Raw genomic sequence first — 9699 nt, 5'->3', positions numbered from 1 at the left:
ATTTCCTGGGAAATTATGGATTCATCCTTTTATTTCTAGTCTCAGGAAAAATGCAGTGCAAAGGCTTTGGAAAAAAACTGCCAGGGATGGGGCAGCCACAGCTTCTGGGGCCAACCTGGGCACCCAGGGGCTCAGCACCCTCACACCAAGGAATTTCTCCCTCCCATCTCCTCTCCATCTCCCCTCTTGCAGCTGGAAACCCCTCCCCTCATCCCATCCCTCCAGGCCCTTGTCCCAAGTCCCTCCCCAGCTTTCCTGGAGCCCCTTCAGGCACTGGAAGGTGCTCTGAGGTCTCCCAGAGCCCCTTCTTTCTTCCCCCTTCTTCTTTCTTCCCCCTTCTTCTTTCTTCCCCCTTCTTCTTTCTTCCCCCTTCTTCTTTCTTCCCCCCTTCTTCTTTCTTCCCCTTCTTCTTTCTTCCCCCTTCTTCTTTCTTCCCCTTCTTCTTTCTTCCCCCTTCTTCTTTCTTCCCCCTTCTTCTTTCTTCCCCCTTCTTCTTTCTTCCCCTTCTTCTTTCTTCCCCCTTCTTCTTTCTTCCCCCTTCTTCTTTCTTCCCCCTTCTTCTTTCTTCCCCCTTCTTCTTTCTTCCCCCTTCTTCTTTCTTTCTCCTCTCTTCATGACCCCAATGAGGACATCAAACACCACTGGTCTCACCACTCCTCACTTCCTTCCCTTTGGACATGGAGGTGTTGTCTGTTGACTCTTTGCATGCAGAAATCCAGCCAGTTTCTCATCCTTCTAATAAGTTCCTGAGCTTTGCTGGAACTCAGGGACTCCTTGGAGCCAGAGGGACAGATCAGAAGGGAATTTAGCTCCTGGGAGACAGGAGTCACCACTAACAGGTAATGGAGCTTCACACACCCAGTCAGGGCCCTGGGCACCTTGTGAGGACTCAAACTGAAGTTTTTCTTGAGAAGGAAACTTTGGGTTTGTTCAGAAGATGCTGCCCAGCACTCACCAAATGTCTCTCACTGCTTTGCTGACCCCTCCAGATACCCATAAATGTACTGAGAGTTTCCACCTGTGCTCTTCAGGTGTCCTCAGCTTTCCAGGCATCTTCCTCACAGACGTTTTGGTGCAGGGATCCCTGCACAAATGTCTCCTCTGTCCCATACCCCCTTCCTTTTTCTTCTCCAGTGTCCCCAGCTCCATCGCCTCCTGAAAGAAGCCTTCAGGATTCTGTCTTCAGGATGCTCTTCCATGTGGGCTGTGCCACCCCTGGCCAAGAAGCAGGCAGTGAACAGGGCTAAAAAGCTTCTTTCCTGCTCCTCAGGAGCATTCTTGGAGAAAAAAAATGGGGAGAAAATCTCTCCACAACCCTTGGAGCTGGCAAATCCTGGTTGAGAAGTGTCTGCTGAGGAAAAGGAGTGGAGGAGCTCCTCAGGGCTCCTTCCAGCATCACAGATCCCAAGGATTCTCTGGAGTTCTCAGGTCCATCCAACCTGCTCCAGACAGGGTCAAGCTCAGAGTTGGAGGTTTCTCAGAGCCTTTTGGATTCATTCTTTTGTCTCATCAAGCTTCCCCAGCTCTCCAGACATACCTGGGCTCCTTTCTCCAGTGGTTACCACCCTGGTGAAAATAACTCTCTTTAGAGCAAGTCAGAATTTCCCTTTTTGCACCTGATGGTTCTTTTCTCTTCACTTTTTCCCTCGTTTCTCCTGGGTGGTGTTGGGGAGCACACACCAAGAGCCTGGGTGCACTTTGGTGGGGCTTTGGGTGCAGTTCTGGTGGGATGCTCAATGTTCTTTTGCTCCTCCAAGGAAGCACAACCTGCTTGGGGATCTTGCTCACCAAACTTTGTGTTTCATCCCTGCAGTGTCCACACTCTGGATCGTGCTGTTCCCTGGAGTTCCCAGAAGCTGAAGTCACTCCTCATGGCACCTGTGGGATCTGCAAGCACAGGTACAGTGATGGGTGCCCTGGGAAATGTTTGGGTGCTCCCAAGGGGGGGGGTCAGAGTCTGGAGGGAAGAACCCCAACCAGCTCAGAACTTTTTCTGTAGCACAGCCCTGTCTTTTAGAAGTTGTTTTTCACCTCCTGACAGGTGATGGTGTTGCCTGCAGGGCTCGGGCTGACTTTCCCTGACACTTTTTGGGCCAGCAGCACTTTTCCTGCTGTCCCCGTGGCCCTCAGTGGGTGCCCTGGTGCTGGTTCAGGATGTTTGAGATGGGAGGTGATGTTTCTAAGAGAGGACACGTAGAGAAGCCCATGGGAGTCAGGTGGGGCTGTGCCTCAGGGTTTTCCCCTTGGCCCTGAGGAGTTCCTGGTGTCCCTCTGGGTGCTGGCACAGCCGGGTGACAGCGTTGGCTTTTTTGGGGTGCTACAAGTGATGGGTGCCCCTGGGATGCAGCTCCTGCCCTTCCCAGGCTGCTGGTCCCACAAGAAGCCCTTGGGGTGCTCCTGGTGGACTCTCTGCAGGCGCCTGATGCTTACTGGGAGGAACTGGAGGTACTGGGAGCCGAGTTGTGCCCGCAGTGCCCACTGCCCTCATCCCTCCAGCTCACACTGGAGCATCAGCACTGGGGCGGGGGTTTCCTCTGCCACTGGAGCTTCCAGAGGTCTCAGGGTTTCCCTGGGAGTTTTTTTGACCTAGTGCGAGCGTTGTGGGGTTTTTCCCTTGTTTTGGGGGGCTTGGCAAGGGGTTTTTTCCCTGTGCCCCCCCTCTCCCTTGCAGTGCGCTTTCCATCCGCCAGATGCGCGCAGTTGAGCCGCTTTGGCTCCTTTCCCAGCGCTGAGCTCAGAGGATGGGGATTGGGAGATGGGGATCAGCTGCTCCTCTGACGGAGGGGCTGACGCAGCCCCAGCTTCCCCTGCAGCCCCCCCGGACCCCCCCGTGACCTCCTTTCCCAGACAAAGAGGGGAAGGCACCGGCTGCGCACGCAGCTTCCCCGCATCCCCCCCCCCTCTCCTTCTGCTCTTCCCCCCCCTTCCTCCCTCCGTCCTTGTTCTGAACTGGAAAAAAACAGCTCAGCTTCTATTTCCAGCCTCCTTGTCCTCTCAGACAGGCTGGGTTGGGGTGATTTGTCTTGCTTTTTTGTAAGTGGGTTGGTTTTTTTTTTTTTTATTGCTCTTTGCCTGACAAGAGCAGAATTCGGAGAAAGGGGGGTGGGGGTGGTCTCCATCTGCTGCTGGGGGGGAATCACCTGCCCTGGCACACGAAAGGCACCACCAGGCTTTTGGGGGCTTAGTTGTTGAGCAGGAGGAGGGGATTAACAGGGGGGTGTGTCCTTAAATAAATCAGGGATCTCTGGAGCATGGTGGGAGCCCCTCTCAGCATCATCCCACACCCCTCCAGTGCCACCCCGTTCTTTCCCCTGCTCCTCTGCTCTTCCCTGCACCCCCAAACCCCTTTTTCCTGCTGACACTCCAGTTTCAGGATCCCCAGCCCTGGTTTTTCCCCTCCAGCTCTGCTCCTCTCCATCACTCCTGCCCCATGGCCCTGTCTCACCAAGCTGGGCTCCACCCTGATGTCTCACTTTGTCTTCCCAGCCTGACTCACCCAGGCCATGCTGGAAAACCCCCATCTTTCCAAGCCCCAGAACTTGCTTTTGTAATGTATTTCTTTTATTTTTTGACATGAATGAAGATGGAGCCTCCCTGGGGTGTCCAGCCAGAGGGAGCATCCCACCACAGAGCTCCAGCTCATCCTCCCCCTGGTTCCCCCACTCCCCAGAAAAAAAAAAAAAAGACTGCTCCTTCCAGGAAAGGCCCTTTTAAAGTGCTTTTTTGTTGTTGGTTTTGGTTTCTGGGTTTTTTTGTGGTGTGTTTTTGTTATATAGGCAGCATGTCTTTGCACTTGTGACATCCAAGTGTTGGTACCCCATATCTGGTGGGTGCTGGGCACCTGCTCCTGGCTGAATTTAATCCTTTGGGGTCAGGATTTTACCTGCAGTCACCTCTTATTTTTCTGTGCTTTTTAAAAAATTTTTTTATTTAAATTCCTTGCTTTTTTTCCTCGTTTCCCCTCAATGCTGAAGTTACCACACAGGATTTGGAAGCTGGATCTCTCTGTGGGTTTTTGCCTGGCAGCTGAGTGATGTTTTTTTTTTTATTTTATTTTATTTTTTTGGCCCTTTTTGAACTGATCCTGGAGCAGCTTCTTGCAGGGTTTCACCTGGGACTTCAAGGCTCAGGTTCAGCTGGATTGGGCTCTACCCTGGCACATTCCTGGCTTGAAAGTGGGATGGATGCTCAGGGGAGGTGAGGTGGTTTGCAAGGTGCCCTTGTGCTGCTTTTTCTTGTGCCTTTTGGTCCCTGAGCCTTTCCTAGGGGCAGCATCTGGTCCCCCCCTGCTTCAGGTGGGTGCTGCTGCTCCCCCCACCTCTATCTCCAGCCTGGAGTGTGTTCCCACCCTGCTTTGGGTGCTCACCTTGGGGGAACCTGCTGGGTTCTCTCCAAGCTGGAAAAACAGAACAAGGGAATGTGGAGAGCAGCAGTGTTGGTTGTGAGGAGTTGTAGGTGGGAATGAGTGGGTTTAAATACTAATGGATCTTTTTTTTTTTTTTCCTTAAGGATTCTGAATGGAACACAGGGAGAAAAAGTAAAATACAAATCAGGTGGCAAGAAGAGGCAACCAGGAGAGCTCAGGAGGCAAGCAGGCAACTGAGGTTTGTTTTTTGTTTTTTTTTTTTTTAAGCAGATATTTTGGCTCTAAGGACAATTTGGGTTGGTTGGAGTCTTTTATTTTTAATTCCTGGGGCCTGTGGGGCTGGGAGAGCCCCTTCTCCCCCCTTTCCCCAAGCACTTAACCAGCACCAGAGGGTGCTGATGCTCTGCCGTGCAAATCCTTCTCCTCCCTCAGCCATCTTAGGCCGGGTGCTCTCCTCCCTCCAGGCTCCATTTTATGTTTCTGACGCAGAAAATAAAAAGGTCAAGAAAATGGGGAAGGGGGGGAGGTCAGGGGGAGCCAAAGCAAAGCTCAGCAGTGGCTTCCTGGGGGCTGGGGAGGTCCCAGTGGTACCCAGGGGGATGCAGAGCAAGGGGGAGACAGAACTGGGGAGGGGGAGTCTGCAGGGAGAGCTGGTGCTTCAGGTGAAACCTTTCTGGGGGACACCCCCCAACCCTGCAAAAAACCCCTGAGGCTGGGGAGTGCTTTCCCTGCATCCCTCCCCATCAGAGGATGCTCCAGCTGCATCCTTGCTTTTCTTTTTCTCCTTTTCCATCAGCAGACCCCACAGACTGCCTGGAAGCTTTGCTGCCTGCAAAACAGCTCTTGCCAGGCTCCCCAGACTGCAGAGACTTTCCTGTTTTCATTGTTCAGGACACTGAGATCTATTCTTGTTCTTTTTTTTTTTTTTTTTTTTTTTTTTTTGGTATGACTTTTCCCTTCCTGCCCGTACACGTGGGTGGTTTTTTGCCCCAGGTTTGTTAAACCAACACATCCTGGCAGCAGCACCTTTCCCAGCTGCCTGGAGAGCCCCAAGAGAGTTGCCAGCATGGGATGCTGAGGAACTTTCTATTTGTTCAGCCTTTCTATTTGTAGGAACCAATTCTGCTCTGATTTGTCACCACATCCCTCGAGCTGGGAGCCAGCAGGCATTTCCCAACCCAGGATATGGAGCAAGCCAACCATCCACACTCTTGGGGCTTTTCCAGCAGGAAACCTCACTGAAACCAACCCAAAAAGGTGCTGTAGGTTCTGAGGTGGGCCCAGACATCCCTGGTTAACCCAAGAAAGGTGCTGTAGGTTCTGAGGTGGGCCCAGACATCCCTGGCAACCCAAGAAAGGTGCTGTAGGTTCTGAGATGGGCCCAGGCATCCCTGGCAACCCAAGAAAGGTGCTGTAGGTTCTGAGGTGGGCCCAGACATCCCTGGCAACCCAAGAAAGGTGCTGTAGGTTCTGAGATGGGCCCAGGCATCCCTGGTAACCCAAGAAAGGTGCTGTAGGTTCTGAGATGGACCAGACATTCCTGGTAACCCAAGAAAGGTGCTGTAGGTTCTGAGATGGCCCAGCATCCCTGGTAACCCAAGAAAGGTGCTGTAGGTTCTGAGATGGGCCCAGGCATCCCTGGTAACCCAAGAAAGGTGCTGTAGGTTCTGAGGTGGGCCCAGACATCCCTGGTAACCCAAGAAAGGTGCTGTAGGTTCTGAGGTGGGCCCAGGCATCCCTGGTAACCCAAGAAAGGTGCTGTAGGTTCTGAGATGGGCCCAGGCATCCCTGGTAACCCAAGAAAGGTGCTGTAGGTTCTGAGATGGGCCCAGACATCCCTGGTAACCCAAAAAGGTGCTGTAGGTTCTGAGATGGGCCCAGACATTCCTGGTAACCCAAGAAAGGTGGCTGTAGGTTCTGAGATGGGCCCAGGCATCCCTGGTAACCCAAAAGGTGCTGTAGGTTCTGAGATGGGCCCTTTGCAGGCTCTTGCTCTGCCAGGAGCACGGCTGTTGGCTGGGGAGAGTTTAGGGGAAGCTTTTGGGTTGGGTTTTGGGAGGTGAGGGGTTTGCTTTGGTGCTCTCCTTGTTTCAGCACCTGGGAACCCAGCTGACAAGGTCCTCAGCCCTGCAGAAGGTGCACAGAGGTTACAGCTGGCAGGGATGGATCCAGCTGACTCCAGACCTGCCCTGGCTGTGGGTTAAGATTTGGCATTTTGGTTAAAGTCCAGGAGCAAACTTGAACAGGAATCCCTGGGAGAGCTGCTGGCTGAGAGGCTGTGCTGGTGGGATGAGCAGCTTGTCCATCAGGGTCAGAGAGCTGGGGGGGACATCCTGCTCAGTCCCTGCTTTGAGGGGACTTTAATTCCTTCCAGGGGGATGAATTTGCTGCCCTGGTGCCTCTCCAGTCCTCAGCTCCAGCTTCTTCACCAATTCTTACTCTTGTGCTGCTTTCCCAGAGCTGTGATTTTACAGCTTAAAGGAGCTTTTTGTTTTAGTTTGTTTTTCCTTCCACCCAGCTCCCTTCTCTCTCTTTTTTTTTTTGTTTTTCCCCATCATTTATTTTACTTCTGTCTCCCACAGCCTCTCACGAGGATGATGGTGCTGAGGTCACGAGAGCCTCTGTGTAGAATTCTGGGGGGTGGTTAGATGAGGGCCTTCTCCTTTAAATACCCTGAGCTAGAAGGCTCCCTTTTGTTTCCTGAGCTTCTGCCTGGAGGAAAATAGGTCAGGGATTGGATTCCATGCTGCTGCATCCCTGCTGGCTGGCTCAGGGCCTCAGCCTGGCTGCAGGAGGAGGCACAGCCATAGGTCAGCTCTGGGGGAGGGATGTTTGTCCCCCCCTCCTTGTTACCAGGCAGGACCCAGCTCCAGGATGGGGGGGGGGAGAAACAGTGCTGAGGGTGCTGTGGGCTCCTGAAGCCCTAAGGGTGCTGGAAGGGGGAGCAGGGTGCTCAGGGTTGGGTGTCTGAGCTGCTTTTCCCCTTCCCCATGGGTGGGGGGGGAGCAGGAAGGGAGGGTTGGCTTTTGGGTTCCCCTGGGATGGGTGCAAACCTTCCTGCTTGTCCCAGCCTGTGCTGAAGCAGAGAGGCTTGGGTGTCCAAGAAGCTGGCAGAGGACAGGGTGCCAACCTCCTTCCCAGGAGGGGTGGTGGGACCCCAGGCAGGGGTGGCTGGGACAGCCTGGCTGAGGTGCAGCACAGGAGGACAGGAGGAAGGGAGTCTGGGGGCTGTGAGGGTGCTGAGCATCTTTAGCTCACTCTTCCTGCACCAAAGCTGCAAGCACATCCCCTGAGCTGCCTCCCCCAAATCCTCTGGTGTCCAGTGCCTCACACCAGGACTTGATTTTGATGGGTGCTGTGGATGTCCTCAGGCTCTGCCTGAGGGAGGTTTAGGTTGGAGCTGGGGAACAATTTCTCCCTGGAAAGGAGCTCAGGGCCTGGCCCAGGGGGATTCCCATCCCTGGAGGGGTCTCAAGCCCTGGAGATGTGGAGCTGAGGGATGTGGGCAGGGGTGGCCTGGCAGAGCTGGGGTAATGGGTGGACCTGGTGACCTGAAAGCTCTTTTCCAACCCAAATGATTCCATGAATTTCGGGGAGCTCTTTAGTGAGGGAATCTCAGGCTTTTATCTGAACACCAGGGACCTGACCTCTCCCAAGCCCTTTGCAAAGAACCCCCCAGTGCTGAGTTGGGGTCAGATGGGAGAAGTGGGCAGGCAGGGAGCTCATTGGCAGCTCTGGAGTTTCTCCTTGGTGTGGCTCCTGCTCACTCTCTGCTCTTCTCTTGCAGGACTCGTTCCAGCTGCCTGAGCTCCAAAGAACCAGCAGAGAAGGAGCAGCCCGGGGTCCTGGTGAGTGACTTTTCCTCTAGTCAGATAAACAAGAGGTGACATCAGCAGCTTCCCTCCCAGAAAAACATTCATTTGTCACTGCTCTGCTGTCCTGTCATGGCCAACTTCCACCTCCTGCTTCCTGCTCTCTGCCTCCTGTTGCACAAGAGCATCCAGGCCAAGCAACTGCAAAGTTCCTCCAGGACCTGGTGCTGGTGGCAAACATCAACCACAGCAGTAAAAGTCCCTTTTCTTTCCTTTCCCTTTCCTTTCCCTTTCCTTTCCCTTTCCTTTCCCTTTCCTTTCCCTTTCCTTTCCCTTCCTTTCCCTTTCCTTTCCTTTCCTTTCCCTTTCCTTTCCTTCCTTTCCCTTTCCTTCCCTTTCCTTTCCCTTTCCTTTCCCCTTTCCTTTCCCTTTCCTTTCCCTTTCCTTTCCCTTTCCTTTCCCTTTCCTTTCCCTTTCCTTTCCCTTTCCTTTCCCTTTCCTTTCCTTTCCTTTCCTTTCCATTCCCTTCCTTTCCCTTTCCTTTCCCTTCCTTTCCCTTTCCTTTCCCTTCCTTTCCTTTCCTTTCCTTTCCCTTCCCTTTCCTTTCCCTTTCCTTTCCCTTCCATTTCCCTTTCCTTTCCCTTCCTTTCCCTTTCCTTTCCCTTTCCTTTCCCTTTCCTTTCCTTTCCTTTCCCTTCCTTTCCCTTTCCTTTCCCTTTCCTTTCCCTTTCCTTTCCCTTTCTTTCCCTTTCCTTTCCCTTTCCTTTCCCTTTCCTTTCCATTTCCTTTCCCTTTCCTTTCCCTTTCCTTTCCTCTTTCCTTTCCCTTTCCTTTCCCTTTCCTTTCCCTTTCCTTTCCCTTTCCTTTCCCTTTCCTTTCCCTTTCCTTTCCCTTTCCTTTCCCTTTCCTTTCCCTTTCCTTTCCCTTTCCTTTCCCTTTCCTTCCCTTTCCTTTCCCTTTCCTTTCCCTTTCCTTTCCCAAGAGGGTGCTCAGCCATTGGAATGGGCTGCCCAGGGAAGGGGTGGATTCTCCATCCCTGGAGATATTTCAAAGAGCCTGGATGTGGCACTCAGTGCCATGGGCTGGGAACCACGGGGGGAGTGGAGCAAGGGTTGGACTTGATGAGCTCTGAGGTCCCTTCCAACCCAGCCAATTCTAGGATGATGATTCTATGATGATCATCCTCTCTCCCTGAACAATTTATCCTCAGGAGCAGCTCCCAGACACAAAGCTGAGGATCAGAAGTGACTCCAGTGGAGCTGAGATGGTTGCTGGGGCTTGGGTTGGGATTTTGGGATCTCAGCAGAGGGTTTGGGATCTCAGCAGCGGGTTTGGGCTCATGGCTGTGACTGCAAAGCTCCAGCCCAGAGGATGCCAAGAGATAAAAGCAGTTTCCCTGCTCGTGCTGCCTGGGGTGGCAGAGGAAAGAACCATGGATGAAAGACACGGATGTGAGGCCTGGGAGGAAGGATGCTGATTGTTTGTCCTGGGGATGCTGAGTCAGTGGGCAGGGAGGAAGGA

This window comes from Heliangelus exortis, chromosome 15 (genome assembly GCF_036169615.1).
Source record: "Heliangelus exortis chromosome 15, bHelExo1.hap1, whole genome shotgun sequence".
Classification (NCBI taxonomy): Eukaryota; Metazoa; Chordata; class Aves; order Apodiformes; family Trochilidae; genus Heliangelus; species Heliangelus exortis.
Note: the sequence above shows the minus strand (reverse complement) of the source record.